Here is a 15981-nt window from a genome sequence, read left to right on the forward strand (position 1 = left end):
TGCACACAATTTAGATTCAGGCGGATTTTACGGTGCTATGTTTCACGGGTTCACGAGGCAGAATTATTTCACTGCATTTACGTGTAACCGGACCTACAGGATTTTACGTCTGTGGTTTAACTCCCAATACATTTATCATTTAGCACTTTAATGATTGAAATGTTCTGGTTTAACCTTTGGTTAGCTAAATCAAAAGTTGAAACCAGGAGTTTAATTCGTTTAATCTAACGATTAGAAAATCAGGCCTTGTTAGGTTGAATTACAGGAACATCGCTGTATTCAGATCCTCTTCGACTCTGCTCAAAAGATTCTCGTTTTGCAAGCAGGCGGTTCCAAAAGCACATATATTAACATGTAAACGTCTTTACAGAGGTAATATCTCTTTTGTTATGAATTACAATTTATTTTAGCAATTACAATTGTCACAGGTCGGGGCGGGCCAACCTGACCTGCACCCACCCCTGAGCCCCGGGCCACCCTTGGGGAGTCGGACGGAGGACAGAGCAAGGAAGACAGACAAATGGAGGTCAATTAAAACCAAGTTTTTATTTAAAGTTAAAAGAATCTTCTAGGAGTGTAAGCTGGTAGTCGTAAACTTGGTCGAACTTCGGACTGGAGGGTTTAATGTGCACAGGCACTGCGAGCACGTCCTTTTCTTCGCCGGTAGGTAGACACGGCACCAGGACCACAGCAGAGGAAGGTTTTACTGCAATGCAGACAGGTGAGCATATCCGTACGTACTTCTCTTCAGCGTCACACAACAGGGCTTACGGCTGGAGGCTGGAGGTTGGAAACTTCACCACAAGCAGACTGGTGAGTATGCGGGTACGTACGTCTCTTCTTTCTCTTCAAAGTGGCAAACAACAGGGCTTACGGCTGGAGGCTGGAGGTTGGAAACTACACCACAAGCAGACTGGTGAGTATGCGGGTACGTACGTCTCTTCTCTGGTAAAGTCACAGACACAGGGTTTACAGCAGAGGAGGTTTTACTGCAAAGCAGACAGGCAAGCATGCGAATACGTACTTCTCTTCAAAGTGGCAAACAACAGGGCTTACGGCTGGAGGCTGGAGGTTGAAAACTTCACCACAAGCAGACTGGTGAGTATGCGGGTACGTACGTCTCTTCTCTGGTGGAGTCACAGACACAGGGTTTACAGCAGAGGAGGTTTTACTGCAAAGCAGACAGGCAAGCATGCGAATACGTACTTCTCTTCAAGTGGCGAACAACGGGGCTTACGGCAGGAGGTTTAAGGTTGGAAACTTCACCACAAGCAGACTGGTGAGTATGCGGGTACGTACGTCTCTTCTCTGGTGGAGTCACAGACACAGGGTTTACAGCAGAGGAGGTTTTACTGCAAAGCAGACAGGCAAGCGTGCAAATACGTATTTCTCCTCCCAGTGGGCTGTCAAAATCAACCCCCTCGAACGTCTGTGGGACACAACAATGTTAGCCTCTCTTTGTACAGGCGGGAGGAGATAGAAGACTAGGACAAGACATGGACATCCAGCGGGTTTAGGTTCACACTTCAAAAAGCAAACGGTGCACCACATCACTTCATCTCAACAAATGGCACTAGTGGAAAATTACACGGGTATAAGGCCGTTACCCATCTCCTGGCCCGGCCTCTACATCAAAGTCCCGCTGTCGCAAGAGAGGGAGATGTAAAGTCGATTAGGTTACTCACGATCTCTTCACAAACGTTCCTCCGTCCCGTGGCTACCTCCTTCCCATTGAATCCGCCTGTGTGTCTCTCCAATCACCACGCCATGCCCGTTTAGCAGCCCCACATCTGCACCACAGCTCGCTCTTCCTCCAACAAACGCCGATCCCGAGGAACACCCCCCCCCCCGCCTCCACTTGATCTATGCTTTCTCCTTTTATCCTCCCGTGTCCCAATCGCAAGGCCTGCTTCTCCCACCTCCAGCTGTTAGCGATCTCTGGCTAATCACCCCAGTGTCGGAGATGCTCGCGCTATCCCGGAACTAGCCCTGTGTCCCTTTGTTATGGGTCCGACGGGAGGCAAAACCCCGAGAACATTAGTTCCGTCCAGGGAAAATGAATGAAATTTGTCACCCCGTGACATACCCCCCCACCAAACCGTTCTAGTCCCTAGAACGCGGTGCCTCTACCCAGTCGCCGTACCGTACCGGAGGCTGACCTCGGTTATCCCGCTGGGGACGTCTTGGGGGTGAGGGAACATTCGCTGGCTCAGGTGCAATGGCCGGTCCCCTTGGGACCACAGCCCATCCTATCATTGGGGTCTGATGGACTCTCTCTTCAGTGGGGGAGTTAGTGTCTACAAGCCTTGGGTAGTTGGGGCAAGGGCGGATCAAATTCCGGTGTAATACCCGTTCCGGGCCGGAGTCCCCTTCGGGGCGGAGGACATACACGGGCTGGTCAGGGCGGGGTTGTCGTTGGACTACATAAGGCCGAGATTCCCAACGGTCACTCAACTTCCCGTCGCCGTACAGACCCGTTAGGAAGTCAAGGATAGCCTGGGCTGTGGCTCGAGTTGCTTCTGGCGCCGCTTGTACCTCTCTCCTTGCTTCGCCGTCCAGCGAATTTAGAATAAACTGGGTCCGTTGTGCAGCGTTTAACCCTTGAAGGCCCGCCAAGTACTCCACCTGCGTCTTCCATGCCGATAGACTAAGTTCGGACCCTGGTCCCCCATACTTTTGAGCCCACGGGGCTCCCATGAAGATGGGCATGACATTGGGGTTACCCAATGGGGTTACTCACGATCTCTTCACAAACGTTCCTCCGTCCCGTGGCTACCTCCTTCCCATTGAATCCGCCTGTGTGTCTCTCCAATCACCACGCCATGCCCGTTTAGCAGCCCCACATCTGCACCACAGCTCGCTCTTCCTCCAACAAACGCCGATCCCGAGGAACACCCCCCCCCCCCGCCTCCACTTGATCTATGCTTTCTCCTTTTATCCTCCCGTGTCCCAATCGCAAGGCCTGCTTCTCCCACCTCCAGCTGTTAGCGATCTCTGGCTAATCACCCCAGTGTCGGAGATGCTCGCGCTATCCCGGAACTAGCCCTGTGTCCCTTTGTTATGGGTCCGACGGGAGGCAAAACCCCGAGAACATTAGTTCCGTCCAGGGAAAATGAATGAAATTTGTCACCCCGTGACACAATGACTAAAACGTTTAGACGAATTTAGCAGTTTGTAATGTGCTCGGCTGAAACTCGACTTTCAGCTTCCAACATGCGCGGCGCGCGGCGCGCTCGCGTTTCTTAATCCAAAACACAACAAAGTATACCAAATTGACACTGCATTAATTGCTCACACAACAAAGCTTAAAATATTGCCGTTTAATTCTCCACCATAAAATCTGTAAGGAATCTGGGGTTCATAAGCTCTTTAGTCAATTTTGATTTTGGGGATAAATATTCAACAGTTATTAATCTCTGATCAACAAATTATCGAATATAGTTTGAACCGAGTCCTTGCATAGATAAATCACCCAACTAGGGGTTGTACAGCATATACGTCTGTTCAGGGCATGTATACCACAATTAACACAACGAATTATGATTAATTATGAATGTACATCCCGCACAGAGGGCTATGACTGATCTTTAAAATTACCACAGCGATTGATATCTCTTTCTAAGCCAGCCCGTCCGCCGCGCTGTTTCGCTAGAGGTTACCAATGGCTGCTGGTCTTATTTTAGCTTAAAGTTACTGACAATGTTTTGTGCACTTAACAATTATCAGATTGTAGCTAGGATCTTTATATTAAAGAGGCTTTGTTATGTGATCAACCACAAACACAGAGGCAATAAAGTATAAATGAGGTTTAATGAACTACACTACATGTAAAACAAAGATATATATATATATGAAACCAAAATGAACTTAAACAATAAGAAAATAGGGTAGAAACACAGGGAAAAACCAATTGCTAGCACAGTTAGGTCCTCAGAGACAGCTTACAGAATACACACTTCAGAGCGTCTAAATTTAGATGGAACAGTTTGCATTCAGACCTGGTTAGAGTGGTGTGGAAGCGCTCGTGGCGTCCTGGGAATAGGAGGCGGGCTTCTTTGATTCCTCCAAGCGTGGTTGTCGCGGGAGATTTAAAAGTTCTAACGCAGTTCTGTATGCGTGAAGATAGTCCTTTCGCTGGGATGCTGGAAGACTAACAAAACGCACGTGGGTATCTCGCGGACCGCACTAAGGACAGACTGGCTATGCGCAAAATAAAACGAAGACAAAATAAAACAGGAACAAAATAAAACACGAAGATTACATCGGGATACAGGAACAGGGAACAGAGAACAGAGAACAGAGAGAACAGAGTGTCTCTGAGTTTGGGGTTTTAAAGATAAACAGAACACGCCATGGATATGTGTGTCGGCCAATGATAATGGCCCATCTTGAAGAGAGCCTACGCCCCCCGAGTGGGTCATTCGGAATCAATTTGCATCTTTATGACGAGCAGGGCCTTAAGCTTACTTTGGAAATGGCATATATAGGTAGATATATATATTTCACGCTATCGATATACAGCTTAATGAATAGATCAGACTTTTAGGGCCACAAACATATCAAACATCACACATCACAGACATCATATTGCAGAGTTACCTCTTAATGCACACTTTCAGGTATTTATAAGTGTCTTACATTCATGAAAACATTCGTAGGACATGTTTGCACATTTATAGTTCTGTTGCAGGTATTTTAATACACCAACTCTGTTTTAATGCCGATTTATAGATAAAAACTTAGGGTTCGTATGTGTGTGTGTGAACATAGGTGTGTGCGTATCTTCATTTGAACATCTGGCACCCCCCTTCTCGCCGGAGAGGGGTGCTAGAGATAACGGTCTTCTTTGATCGTGCCTCGCGAATGAATCGAGCTTGCATGAGGAGGTCTGGGTGTTGTCTCAGGAGGGGGAATTCGCTGTTTAATGGACATTCAGGACCATTTGTCACCATAAATGTTTGAAAGTCCATTTGCTCTCTAGACTTTTAGGCGCCAGTTTGGAAGGTTGGAGACCTTATCACGGGACCACATGGTAAATAGGAATGTGGGTTAGTTAGGGTTCTTTGTTACTTTTTCCTGTTGTGAGTTAAGGATTTTACTACAAGAGAATCAATGATTGTCCCTTCAATCCCTACAGTATTGTATGATAACCGTTATCCCACTGACAAAGCAGCCTATTGTTGGACTGTCAATTTAAAATATTATTCAACTAATCCAATAATAATAATAACAAAAACTATGGGCTAATAATAATAAAATGGCTATGGGCTGACAGCGAAGCAAAAGAGGCAGAGCGAGCCAGCCAGGAGTCGAACCTGGAATCTTCTGATTCGTAGTTAGACGCGTTATCCATTGCGCCACTGGCCCACCAGTCAGGCAGCCTTGAGTGCATTTGCCTCGCCCAGGGGGTTCAGTTTCCTCCCATTCCTGTGCTGGCATAATAGACACTATAAACTTGTCTTAAAGCAAGGTCCTTGTGACAGTACCCATGCAATGCATCTGAAAAGACGCATGGTATTGTATGGTAACCGTTATCCCACTGACAAAGCAGCCTATTGTTGGACTGTCAATTTAAAACATTATTCAACTAATCCAATAATAATAATAACAAAAACTATGGGCTAATAATAATAAAATGGCTATGGGCTGACAGTGAAGCAAAAGAGGCAGAGCGAGCCAGCCAGGAGTCGAACCTGGAATCTTCTGATTCGTAGTCAGACGCGTTATCCATTGCGCCACTGGCCCACCAGTCAGGCACCCTTGAGTGCATTTGCCTCGCCCAGGGGGTTCAGTTTCCTCCCATTCCTGTGCTGGCATAATAGACACTATAAACTGGTCGAAAAGCAAGGTCCTTGTGACAGTACCCATGCAATGCATCTGAAAAGACGCATGGTATTGTATGGTAACCGTTATCCCACTGACAAAGCAGCCTATTGTTGGACTGTCAATTTAAAATATTATTCAACTAATCCAATAATAATAATAACAAAAACTATGCACGGGACTTGTTGGTGTCCGGCTGGGCAGAGGCCTGTCATGACATCTACTTTTTCTCATGCCAATAACAGGCCTGGAGCCAACGTCAGGAAGGGGTCTGATGAGGAGCCTGCTATAAAAAGCTTCAAGTTGGAGGCGTCACATGTTGGTGATCTCGGTTGCTTTGTTTTCATGGCAAGTTGTGGTGTTGTTAGGATATTCCTACAGAGCCAGTGACAGTTTCTCAGTGGAATAACTGTGATCCAGGGTCAGAGACGTCTCCTCTCCTGGAGGAAAATTCAAGCCTTAGTGGTCTTGCTTGAGCAGTTGCTGCAAAATCTGGTAGTGGCACACAGCCAGGCTTGACGGGAAAGAGCCAGCAGACCTTCCCTGGTGGTCTAGTGGTTAGGATTCGGCGCTCTCACCGCCGCGGCCCGGGTTCGATTCCCGGTCAGGGAATGAGCTTTTGCCCTCCAGCGGCGGTCGCGATTGCAAAACGCTGGACTACCAACTCAAGCGCTGAAGGCCTCGTCGAGAAGCATGGCCAATGAAATGTTTGCTTGTGAAAAAGACCTCCTTCGAGCCAGAGTCGAACCAGCGACCTAAGGATTGCCAATTTGCCACCTACAGTCCTCCGCTCTACCAGCTGAGCTATCGAAGGCACATCATTTGGGGACAGAACCTAAACCTATCAGGTTTCGTAAGCTCCGCCTGCCGGCTAAAAGTGCTAGTGGCACAGAGTGACGTCCTGGCTGTTTCCATAAGTTAAGCAAAGACAACACGAACTTCCCATACCGGGAGTCGAACCCGGGCCGCCTGGGTGAAAACCAGGAATCCTGACCGCTAGACCATATGGGAACTTCCTTAAGCCTCAAGTAGGCCCTTGGCTTTTAGTGTGTGACCGCCCCCCTTTAAGAATATGGGAATGATCCGAAGGGATAGTTTACTGAATTCAATTTCATCTGGCTCATCGGAGGGAGCTCTCATTTGCCTCGCCCAGGGGGTTCAGTTTCCTCCCATTCCTGTGCTGGCATAATAGACACTATAAACTGGTCGCAAAGCAAGGTCCTTGTGACAGTACCCATGCAATGCATCTGAAAAGATGCATGGTATTGTATGGTAACCGTTATCCCACTGACAAAGCAGCCTATTGTTGGACTGTCAATTTAAAATATTATTCAACTAATCCAATAATAATAATAACAAAAACTATGGGCTAATAATAATAAAATGGCTATGGGCTGACAGCGAAGCAAAAGAGGCAGAGCGAGCCAGCCAGGAGTCGAACCTGGAATCTTCTGATTCGTAGTCAGACGCGTTATCCATTGCGCCACTGGCCCACCAGTCAGGCACCCTTGAGTGCATTTGCCTCGCCCAGGGGGTTCAGTTTCCTCCCATTCCTGTGCTGGCATAATAGACACTATAAACTGGTCGCAAAGCAAGGTCCTTGTGACAGTACCCATGCAATGCATCTGAAAAGATGCATGGTATTGTATGGTAACCGTTATCCCACTGACAAAGCAGCCTATTGTTGGACTGTCAATTTAAAATATTATTCAACTAATCCAATAATAATAATAACAAAAACTATGGGCTAATAATAATAAAATGGCTATGGGCTGACAGCGAAGCAAAAGAGGCAGTGCGAGACAGCCAGCCACGAGTCGAACCTGGAATCTTCTGATTCGTAGTCAGACGAATTATCCATTGCGCCACTGGCCCACCAGTCAGGCACCCTTGAGTGCATTTGCCTCGCCCAGGGGGTTCAGTTTCCTCCCATTCCTGTGCTGGCATAATAGACACTATAAACTGGTCGCAAAGCAAGGTCCTTCTGACAGTACCCATGCAATGCATCTGAAAAGACGCATGGTATTGTATGGTAACCGTTATCCCACTGACAAAGCAGCCTATTGTTGGACTGTCAATTTAAAATATTATTCAACTAATCCAATAATAATAATAACAAAAACTATGCACGCGACTTGTTGGTGTCCGGCTGGGCAGAGGCCTGTCATGACATCTACTTTTTCTCATGCCAATAACAGGCCTGGAGCCAACGTCAGGAAGGGGTCTGATGAGGAGCCTGCTATAAAAAGCTTCAAGTTGGAGGCGTCACATGTTGGTGATCTCGGTTGTTTTGTTGTCATGGCAAGTTGTGGTGTTGTTAGGATATTCCTACAGAGCCAGTGACAGTTTCTCAGTGGAATAACTGTGATCCAGGGTCAGAGACGTCTCCTCCTCTCCTGGAGGAAAATTCAAGCCTTAGTGGTCTTGCTTGAGCAGTTGCTGCAAAATCTGGTAGAGGCACACAGCCAGGCTTGACGGGAAAGAGTCAGCAGACCTTCCCTGGTGGTCTAGTGGTTAGGATTCGGCGCTCTCACCGCCGCGGCCCGGGTTCGATTCCCGGTCAGGGAATGAGCTTTTGCCCTCCAGCGGCGGTCGCGATTGCAAAACGCTGGACTACCAACTCAAGCGCTGACGGCCTCGTCGAGAAGCATGGCCAATGAAATGTTTGCTTGTGAAAAAGACCTCCTTCGAGCCAGAGTCGAACCAGCGACCTAAGGATTGCCAATTTGCCACCTACAGTCCTCCGCTCTACCACCTGAGCTATCGAAGGCACATCGTTTGGGGACAGAACCTAAACCTATCAGGTTTCGTAAGCTCCGCCTGCCGGCTAAAAGTGCTAGTGGCACAGAGTGACGTCCTGGCTGTTTCCATAAGTTAAGCAAAGACAACACGAACTTCCCATACCGGGAGTCGAACCCGGGCCGCCTGGGTGAAAACCAGGAATCCTGACCGCTAGACCATATGGGAACTTCCTCAAGCCTCAAGTAGGCCCTTGGCTTTTAGTGTGTGACCGCCCCCCTTTAAGAATATGGGAATGATCCGAAGGGATAGTTTACTGAATTCAATTTCATCTGGCTCATCGGAGGGAGCTCTCATTTGCCTCGCCCAGGGGGTTCAGTTTCCTCCCATTCCTGTGCTGGCATAATAGACACTATAAACTGGTCGCAAAGCAAGGTCCTTGTGACAGTACCCATGCAATGCATCTGAAAAGACGCATGGTATTGTATGGTAACCGTTATCCCACTGACAAAGCAGCCTATTGTTGGACTGTCAATTTAAAACATTATTCAACTAATCCAATAATAAAAATAACAAAAACTATGGGCTAATAATAATAAAATGGCTATGGGATGACAGCGAAGCAAAAGAGGCAGAGCGAGCCAGCCAGGAGTCGAACCTGGAATCTTCTGATTCGTAGTCAGACGCGTTATCCATTGCGCCACTGGCCCACCAGTCAGGCACCCTTGAGTGCATTTGCCTCGCCCAGGGGGTTCAGTTTCCTCCCATTCCTGTGCTGGCATAATAGACACTATAAACTGGTCGCAAAGCAAGGTCCTTGTGACAGTACCCATGCAATGCATCTGAAAAGACGCATGGTATTGTATGGTAACCGTTATCCCACTGACAAAGCAGCCTATTGTTGGACTGTCAATTTAAAATATTATTCAACTAATCCAATAATAATAATAACAAAAACTATGCACGCGACTTGTTGGTGTCCGGCTGGGCAGAGGCCTGTCATGACATCTACTTTTTCTCATGCCAATAACAGGCCTGGAGCCAACGTCAGGAAGGGGTCTGATGAGGAGCCTGCTATAAAAAGCTTCAAGTTGGAGGCGTCACATGTTGGTGATCTCGGTTGCTTTGTTTTCATGGAAAGTTGTGGTGTTGTTAGGATATTCCTACAGAGCCAGTGACAGTTTCTCAGTGGAATAACTGTGATCCAGGGTCAGAGACGTCTCCTCTCCTGGAGGAAAATTCAAGCCTTAGTGGTCTTGCTTGAGCAGTTGCTGCAAAATCTGGTAGAGGCACACAGCCAGGCTTGACGGGAAAGAGTCAGCAGACCTTCCCTGGTGGTCTAGTGGTTAGGATTCGGCGCTCTCACCGCCGCGGCCCGGGTTCGATTCCCGGTCAGGGAATGAGCTTTTGCCCTCCAGCGGCGGTCGCGATTGCAAAACGCTGGACTACCAACTCAAGCGCTGACGGCCTCGTCGAGAAGCATGGCCAATGAAATGTTTGCTTGTGAAAAAGACCTCCTTCGAGCCAGAGTCGAACCAGCGACCTAAGGATTGCCAATTTGCCACCTACAGTCCTCCGCTCTACCAGCTGAGCTATCGAAGGCACATTGTTTGGGGACAGAACCTAAACCTATCAGGTTTCGTAAGCTCCGCCTGCCGGCTAAAAGTGCTAGTGGCACAGAGAGACGTCCTGGCTGTTTCCATAAGTGAAGCAAAGACAACACGAACTTCCCATACCGGGAGTCGAACCCGGGCCGCCTGGGTGAAAACCAGGAATCCTGACCGCTAGACCATATGGGAACTTCCTCAAGCCTCAAGTAGGCCCTTGGCTTTTAGTGTGTGACCGCCCCCCTTTAAGAATATGGGAATGATCCGAAGGGATAGTTTACTGAATTCAATTTCATCTGGCTCATCGGAGGGAGCTCTCATTTGCCTCGCCCAGGGGGTTCAGTTTCCTCCCATTCCTGTGCTGGCATAATAGACACTATAAACTGGTCGCAAAGCAAGGTCCTTGTGACAGTACCCATGCAATGCATCTGAAAAGATGCATGGTATTGTATGGTAACCGTTATCCCACTGACAAAGCAGCCTATTGTTGGACTGTCAATTTAAAATATTATTCAACTAATCCAATAATAATAATAACAAAAACTATGGGCTAATAATAATAAAATGGCTATGGGCTGACAGCGAAGCAAAAGAGGCAGAGCGAGCCAGCCAGCCACGAGTCAAACCTGGAATCTTCTGATTCGTAGTCAGACGCATTATCCATTGCGCCACTGGCCCACCAGTCAGGCACCCTTGAGTGCATTTGCCTCGCCCAGGGGGTTCAGTTTCCTCCCATTCCTGTGCTGGCATAATAGACACTATAAACTGGTCGCAAAGCAAGGTCCTTGTGACAGTACCCATGCAATGCATCTGAAAAGACGCATGGTATTGTATGGTAACCGTTATCCCACTGACAAAGCAGCCTATTGTTGGACTGTCAATTTAAAACATTATTCAACTAATCCAATAATAATAATAACAAAAACTATGGGCTAATAATAATAAAATGGCTATGGGCTGACAGCGAAGCAAAAGAGGCAGAGCGAGCCAGCCAGGAGTCGAACCTGGAATCTTCTGATTCGTAGTCAGACGCGTTATCCATTGCGCCACTGGCCCACCAGTCAGGCACCCTTGAGTGCATTTGCCTCGCCCAGGGGGTTCAGTTTCCTCCCATTCCTGTGCTGGCATAATAGACACTATAAACTGGTCGCAAAGCAAGGTCCTTGTGACAGTACCCATGCAATGCATCTGAAAAGACGCATGGTATTGTATGGTAACCGTTATCCCACTGACAAAGCAGCCTATTGTTGGACTGTCAATTTAAAATATTATTCAACTAATCCAATAATAATAATAACAAAAACTATGCACGCGACTTGTTGGTGTCCGGCTGGGCAGAGGCCTGTCATGACATCTACTTTTTCTCATGCCAATAACAGGCCTGGAGCCAACGTCAGGAAGGGGTCTGATGAGGAGCCTGCTATAAAAAGCTTCAAGTTGGAGGCGTCACATGTTGGTGATCTCGGTTGTTTTGTTGTCATGGCAAGTTGTGGTGTTGTTAGGATATTCCTACAGTGCCAGTGACAGTTTCTCAGGGGAATAACTGTGATCCAGGGTCAGAGACGTCTCCTCCTCTCCTGGAGGAAAATTCAAGCCTTAGTGGTCTTGCTTGAGCAGTTGCTGCAAAATCTGGTAGAGGCACACAGCCCGGCTTGACGGGAAAGAGTCAGCAGACCTTCCCTGGTGGTCTAGTGGTTAGGATTCGGCGCTCTCACCGCCGTGGCCCGGGTTCGATTCCCGGTCAGGGAATGAGCTTTTGCCCTCCAGCGGCGGTCGCGATTGCAAAACGCTGGACTACCAACTCAAGCGCTGACGGCCTCGTCGAGAAGCATGGCCAATGAAATGTTTGCTTGTGAAAAAGACCTCCTTCGAGCCAGAGTCTAACCAGCGACCTAAGGATTGCCAATTTGCCACCTACAGTCCTCCGCTCTACCAGCTGAGCTATCGAAGGCACATCGTTTGGGGACAGAACCTAAACCTATCAGGTTTCGTAAGCTCCGCCTGCCGGCTAAAAGTGCTGGTGGCACAGAGAGACGTCCTGGCTGTTTCCATAAGTGAAGCAAAGACAACACGAACTTCCCATACCGGGAGTCGAACCCGGGCCGCCTGGGTGAAAACCAGGAATCCTGACCGCTAGACCATATGGGAACTTCCTCAAGCCTCAAGTAGGCCCTTGGCTTTTACTGTGTGACCGCCCCCCTTTAAGAATATGGGAATGATCCGAAGGGATAGTTTACTGAATTCAATTTCATCTGGCTCATCGGAGGGAGCTCTCATTTGCCTCGCCCAGGGGGTTCAGTTTCCTCCCATTCCTGTGCTGGCATAATAGACACTATAAACTGGTCGCAAAGCAAGGTCCTTGTGACAGTACCCATGCAATGCATCTGAAAAGATGCATGGTATTGTATGGTAACCGTTATCCCACTGACAAAGCAGCCTATTGTTGGACTGTCAATTTAAAATATTATTCAACTAATCCAATAATAATAATAAAAAAAACTATGGGCTAATAATAATAAAATGGCTATGGGCTGACAGCGAAGCAAAAGAGGCAGAGCGAGCCAAACCTGGAATCTTCTGATTCGTAGTCAGACGCATTATCCATTGCGCCACTGGCCCACCAGTCAGGCACCCTTGAGTGCATTTGCCTCGCCCAGGGGGTTCAGTTTCCTCCCATTCCTGTGCTGGCATAATAGACACTATAAACTGGTCGCAAAGCAAGGTCCTTGTGACAGTACCCATGCAATGCATCTGAAAAGATGCATGGTATTGTATGGTAACCGTTATCCCACTGACAAAGCAGCCTATTGTTGGACTGTCAATTTAAAATATTATTCAACTAATCCAATAATAATAATAACAAAAACTATGCACGCGACTTGTTGGTGTCCGGCTGGGCAGAGGCCTGTCATGACATCTACTTTTTCTCATGCCAATAACAGGCCTGGAGCCAACGTCAGGAAGGGGTCTGATGAGGAGCCTGCTATAAAAAGCTTCAAGTTGGAGGCGTCACATGTTGGTGATCTCGGTTGTTTTGTTGTCATGGCAAGTTGTGGTGTTGTTAGGATATTCCTACAGTGCCAGTGACAGTTTCTCAGGGGAATAACTGTGATCCAGGGTCAGAGACGTCTCCTCCTCTCCTGGAGGAAAATTCAAGCCTTAGTGGTCTTGCTTGAGCAGTTGCTGCAAAATCTGGTAGAGGCACACAGCCCGGCTTGACGGGAAAGAGTCAGCAGACCTTCCCTGGTGGTTTAGTGGTTAGGATTCGGCGCTCTCACCGCCGTGGCCCGGGTTCGATTCCCGGTCAGGGAATGAGCTTTTGCCCTCCAGCGGCGGTCGCGATTGCAAAACGCTGGACTACCAACTCAAGCGCTGACGGCCTCGTCGAGAAGCATGGCCAATGAAATGTTTGCTTGTGAAAAAGACCTCCTTCGAGCCAGAGTCTAACCAGCGACCTAAGGATTGCCAATTTGCCACCTACAGTCCTCCGCTCTACCAGCTGAGCTATCGAAGGCACATCGTTTGGGGACAGAACCTAAACCTATCAGGTTTCGTAAGCTCCGCCTGCCGGCTAAAAGTGCTGGTGGCACAGAGAGACGTCCTGGCTGTTTCCATAAGTGAAGCAAAGACAACACGAACTTCCCATACCGGGAGTCGAACCCGGGCCGCCTGGGTGAAAACCAGGAATCCTGACCGCTAGACCATATGGGAACTTCCTCAAGCCTCAAGTAGGCCCTTGGCTTTTACTGTGTGACCGCCCCCCTTTAAGAATATGGGAATGATCCGAAGGGATAGTTTACTGAATTCAATTTCATCTGGCTCATCGGAGGGAGCTCTCATTTGCCTCGCCCAGGGGGTTCAGTTTCCTCCCATTCCTGTGCTGGCATAATAGACACTATAAACTGGTCGCAAAGCAAGGTCCTTGTGACAGTACCCATGCAATGCATCTGAAAAGATGCATGGTATTGTATGGTTACCGTTATCCCACTGACAAAGCAGCCTATTGTTGGACTGTCAATTTAAAATATTATTCAACTAATCCAATAATAATAATAAAAAAAACTATGGGCTAATAATAATAAAATGGCTATGGGCTGACAGCGAAGCAAAAGAGGCAGAGCGAGCCAAACCTGGAATCTTCTGATTCGTAGTCAGACGCATTATCCATTGCGCCACTGGCCCACCAGTCAGGCACCCTTGAGTGCATTTGCCTCGCCCAGGGGGTTCAGTTTCCTCCCATTCCTGTGCTGGCATAATAGACACTATAAACTGGTCGCAAAGCAAGGTCCTTGTGACAGTACCCATGCAATGCATCTGAAAAGATGCATGGTATTGTATGGTAACCGTTATCCCACTGACAAAGCAGCCTATTGTTGGACTGTCAATTTAAAATATTATTCAACTAATCCAATAATAATAATAACAAAAACTATGCACGCGACTTGTTGGTGTCCGGCTGGGCAGAGGCCTGTCATGACATTTACTTTTTCTCATGCCAATAACAGGCCTGGAGCCAACGTCAGGAAGGGGTCTGATGAGGAGCCTGCTATAAAAAGCTTCAAGTTGGAGGCGTCACATGTTGGTGATCTCGGTTGTTTTGTTGTCATGGCAAGTTGTGGTGTTGTTAGGATATTCCTACAGACCCAGTGACAGTTTCTCAGCGGAATAACTGTGATCCAGGGTCAGAGACGTCTCCTCCTCTCCTGGAGGAAAATTCAAGCCTTAGTGGTCTTGCTTGAGCAGTTGCTGCAAAATCTGGTAGAGGCACACAGCCCGGCTTGACGGGAAAGAGTCAGCAGACCTTCCCTGGTGGTCTAGTGGTTAGGATTCGGCGCTCTCACCGCCGTGGCCCGGGTTCGATTCCCGGTCAGGGAATGAGCTTTTGCCCTCCAGCGGCGGTCGCGATTGCAAAACGCTGGACTACCAACTCAAGCGCTGACGGCCTCGTCGAGAAGCATGGCCAATGAAATGTTTGCTTGTGAAAAAGACCTCCTTCGAGCCAGAGTCGAACCAGCGACCTAAGGATTGCCAATTTGCCACCTACAGTCCTCCGCTCTACCAGCTGAGCTATGGAAGGCACATCGTTTGGGGACAGAACCTAAACCTATCAGGTTTCGTAAGCTCCGCCTGCCGGCTAAAAGTGCTGGTGGCACAGAGAGACGTCCTGGCTGTTTCCATAAGTGAAGCAAAGACAACACGAACTTCCCATACCGGGAGTCGAACCCAGGCCGCCTGGGTGAAAACCAGGAATCCTGACCGCTAGACCATATGGGAACTTCCTCAAGCCTCAAGTAGGCCCTTGGCTTTTACTGTGTGACCGCCCCCCTTTAAGAATATGGGAATGATCCGAAGGGATAGTTTACTGAATTCAATTTCATCTGGCTCATCGGAGGGAGCTCTCATTTGCCTCGCCCAGGGGGTTCAGTTTCCTCCCATTCCTGTGCTGGCATAATAGACACTATAAACTGGTCGCAAAGCAAGGTCCTTGTGACAGTACCCATGCAATGCATCTGAAAAGATGCATGGTATTGTATGGTAACCGTTATCCCACTGACAAAGCAGCCTATTGTTGGACTGTCAATTTAAAATATTATTCAACTAATCCAATAATAATAATAACAAAAACTATGGGCTAATAATAATAAAATGGCTATGGGCTGACAGCGAAGCAAAAGAGGCAGAGCGAGCCAGCCAGCCACGAGTCAAACCTGGAATCTTCTGATTCGTAGTCAGACGCATTATCCATTGCGCCACTGGCCCACCAGTCAGGCACCCTTGAGTGCATTTGCCTCGCCCAGGGGGTTCAGTTTCC

The 15981-nt window shown here is 48.1% G+C and overlaps 18 non-coding genes across 18 annotated transcripts; 6 read left to right on the forward strand and 12 right to left on the reverse strand.

Annotated features, from left to right (window-relative positions):
* Positions 1-5672: 5672 nt before the first annotated feature.
* trnar-acg (transfer RNA arginine (anticodon ACG)) lies at positions 5673-5745 on the reverse strand. Its single transcript has one exon. It is a non-coding gene; the product is annotated as a tRNA-Arg (tRNA).
* A 618-nt stretch (positions 5746-6363) lies between these two features.
* Positions 6364-6435, forward strand: trnae-cuc (transfer RNA glutamic acid (anticodon CUC)). Its single transcript has one exon. It is a non-coding gene; the product is annotated as a tRNA-Glu (tRNA).
* A 115-nt stretch (positions 6436-6550) lies between these two features.
* On the reverse strand, positions 6551-6637 carry trnay-gua (transfer RNA tyrosine (anticodon GUA)). Its single transcript is given in 2 exon segments — positions 6551-6586; positions 6601-6637. It is a non-coding gene; the product is annotated as a tRNA-Tyr (tRNA).
* A 125-nt stretch (positions 6638-6762) lies between these two features.
* trnae-uuc (transfer RNA glutamic acid (anticodon UUC)) lies at positions 6763-6834 on the reverse strand. Its single transcript has one exon. It is a non-coding gene; the product is annotated as a tRNA-Glu (tRNA).
* Positions 6835-7243: 409 nt separating this feature from the next.
* trnar-acg (transfer RNA arginine (anticodon ACG)) lies at positions 7244-7316 on the reverse strand. Its single transcript has one exon. It is a non-coding gene; the product is annotated as a tRNA-Arg (tRNA).
* A 1003-nt stretch (positions 7317-8319) lies between these two features.
* On the forward strand, positions 8320-8391 carry trnae-cuc (transfer RNA glutamic acid (anticodon CUC)). Its single transcript has one exon. It is a non-coding gene; the product is annotated as a tRNA-Glu (tRNA).
* Positions 8392-8718: 327 nt separating this feature from the next.
* trnae-uuc (transfer RNA glutamic acid (anticodon UUC)) lies at positions 8719-8790 on the reverse strand. Its single transcript has one exon. It is a non-coding gene; the product is annotated as a tRNA-Glu (tRNA).
* A 409-nt stretch (positions 8791-9199) lies between these two features.
* trnar-acg (transfer RNA arginine (anticodon ACG)) lies at positions 9200-9272 on the reverse strand. Its single transcript has one exon. It is a non-coding gene; the product is annotated as a tRNA-Arg (tRNA).
* Positions 9273-9890: 618 nt separating this feature from the next.
* On the forward strand, positions 9891-9962 carry trnae-cuc (transfer RNA glutamic acid (anticodon CUC)). Its single transcript has one exon. It is a non-coding gene; the product is annotated as a tRNA-Glu (tRNA).
* A 115-nt stretch (positions 9963-10077) lies between these two features.
* Positions 10078-10164, reverse strand: trnay-gua (transfer RNA tyrosine (anticodon GUA)). The gene is given in 2 exon segments: positions 10078-10113; positions 10128-10164. It is a non-coding gene; the product is annotated as a tRNA-Tyr (tRNA).
* A 125-nt stretch (positions 10165-10289) lies between these two features.
* Positions 10290-10361, reverse strand: trnae-uuc (transfer RNA glutamic acid (anticodon UUC)). The gene has a single exon. It is a non-coding gene; the product is annotated as a tRNA-Glu (tRNA).
* A 791-nt stretch (positions 10362-11152) lies between these two features.
* On the reverse strand, positions 11153-11225 carry trnar-acg (transfer RNA arginine (anticodon ACG)). The gene has a single exon. It is a non-coding gene; the product is annotated as a tRNA-Arg (tRNA).
* A 621-nt stretch (positions 11226-11846) lies between these two features.
* On the forward strand, positions 11847-11918 carry trnae-cuc (transfer RNA glutamic acid (anticodon CUC)). The gene has a single exon. It is a non-coding gene; the product is annotated as a tRNA-Glu (tRNA).
* A 327-nt stretch (positions 11919-12245) lies between these two features.
* Positions 12246-12317, reverse strand: trnae-uuc (transfer RNA glutamic acid (anticodon UUC)). The gene has a single exon. It is a non-coding gene; the product is annotated as a tRNA-Glu (tRNA).
* Positions 12318-13409: 1092 nt separating this feature from the next.
* trnae-cuc (transfer RNA glutamic acid (anticodon CUC)) lies at positions 13410-13481 on the forward strand. Its single transcript has one exon. It is a non-coding gene; the product is annotated as a tRNA-Glu (tRNA).
* A 327-nt stretch (positions 13482-13808) lies between these two features.
* On the reverse strand, positions 13809-13880 carry trnae-uuc (transfer RNA glutamic acid (anticodon UUC)). Its single transcript has one exon. It is a non-coding gene; the product is annotated as a tRNA-Glu (tRNA).
* Positions 13881-14972: 1092 nt separating this feature from the next.
* Positions 14973-15044, forward strand: trnae-cuc (transfer RNA glutamic acid (anticodon CUC)). The gene has a single exon. It is a non-coding gene; the product is annotated as a tRNA-Glu (tRNA).
* A 327-nt stretch (positions 15045-15371) lies between these two features.
* Positions 15372-15443, reverse strand: trnae-uuc (transfer RNA glutamic acid (anticodon UUC)). The gene has a single exon. It is a non-coding gene; the product is annotated as a tRNA-Glu (tRNA).
* Positions 15444-15981: the final 538 nt, after the last annotated feature.

Source organism: Rhinichthys klamathensis, unplaced genomic scaffold, assembly GCF_029890125.1.
Source record: "Rhinichthys klamathensis goyatoka isolate OS25496 unplaced genomic scaffold, OSU_Roscu_1.1 h1tg000223l_1, whole genome shotgun sequence".
NCBI classification, from domain to species: domain Eukaryota; kingdom Metazoa; phylum Chordata; class Actinopteri; order Cypriniformes; family Leuciscidae; genus Rhinichthys; species Rhinichthys klamathensis.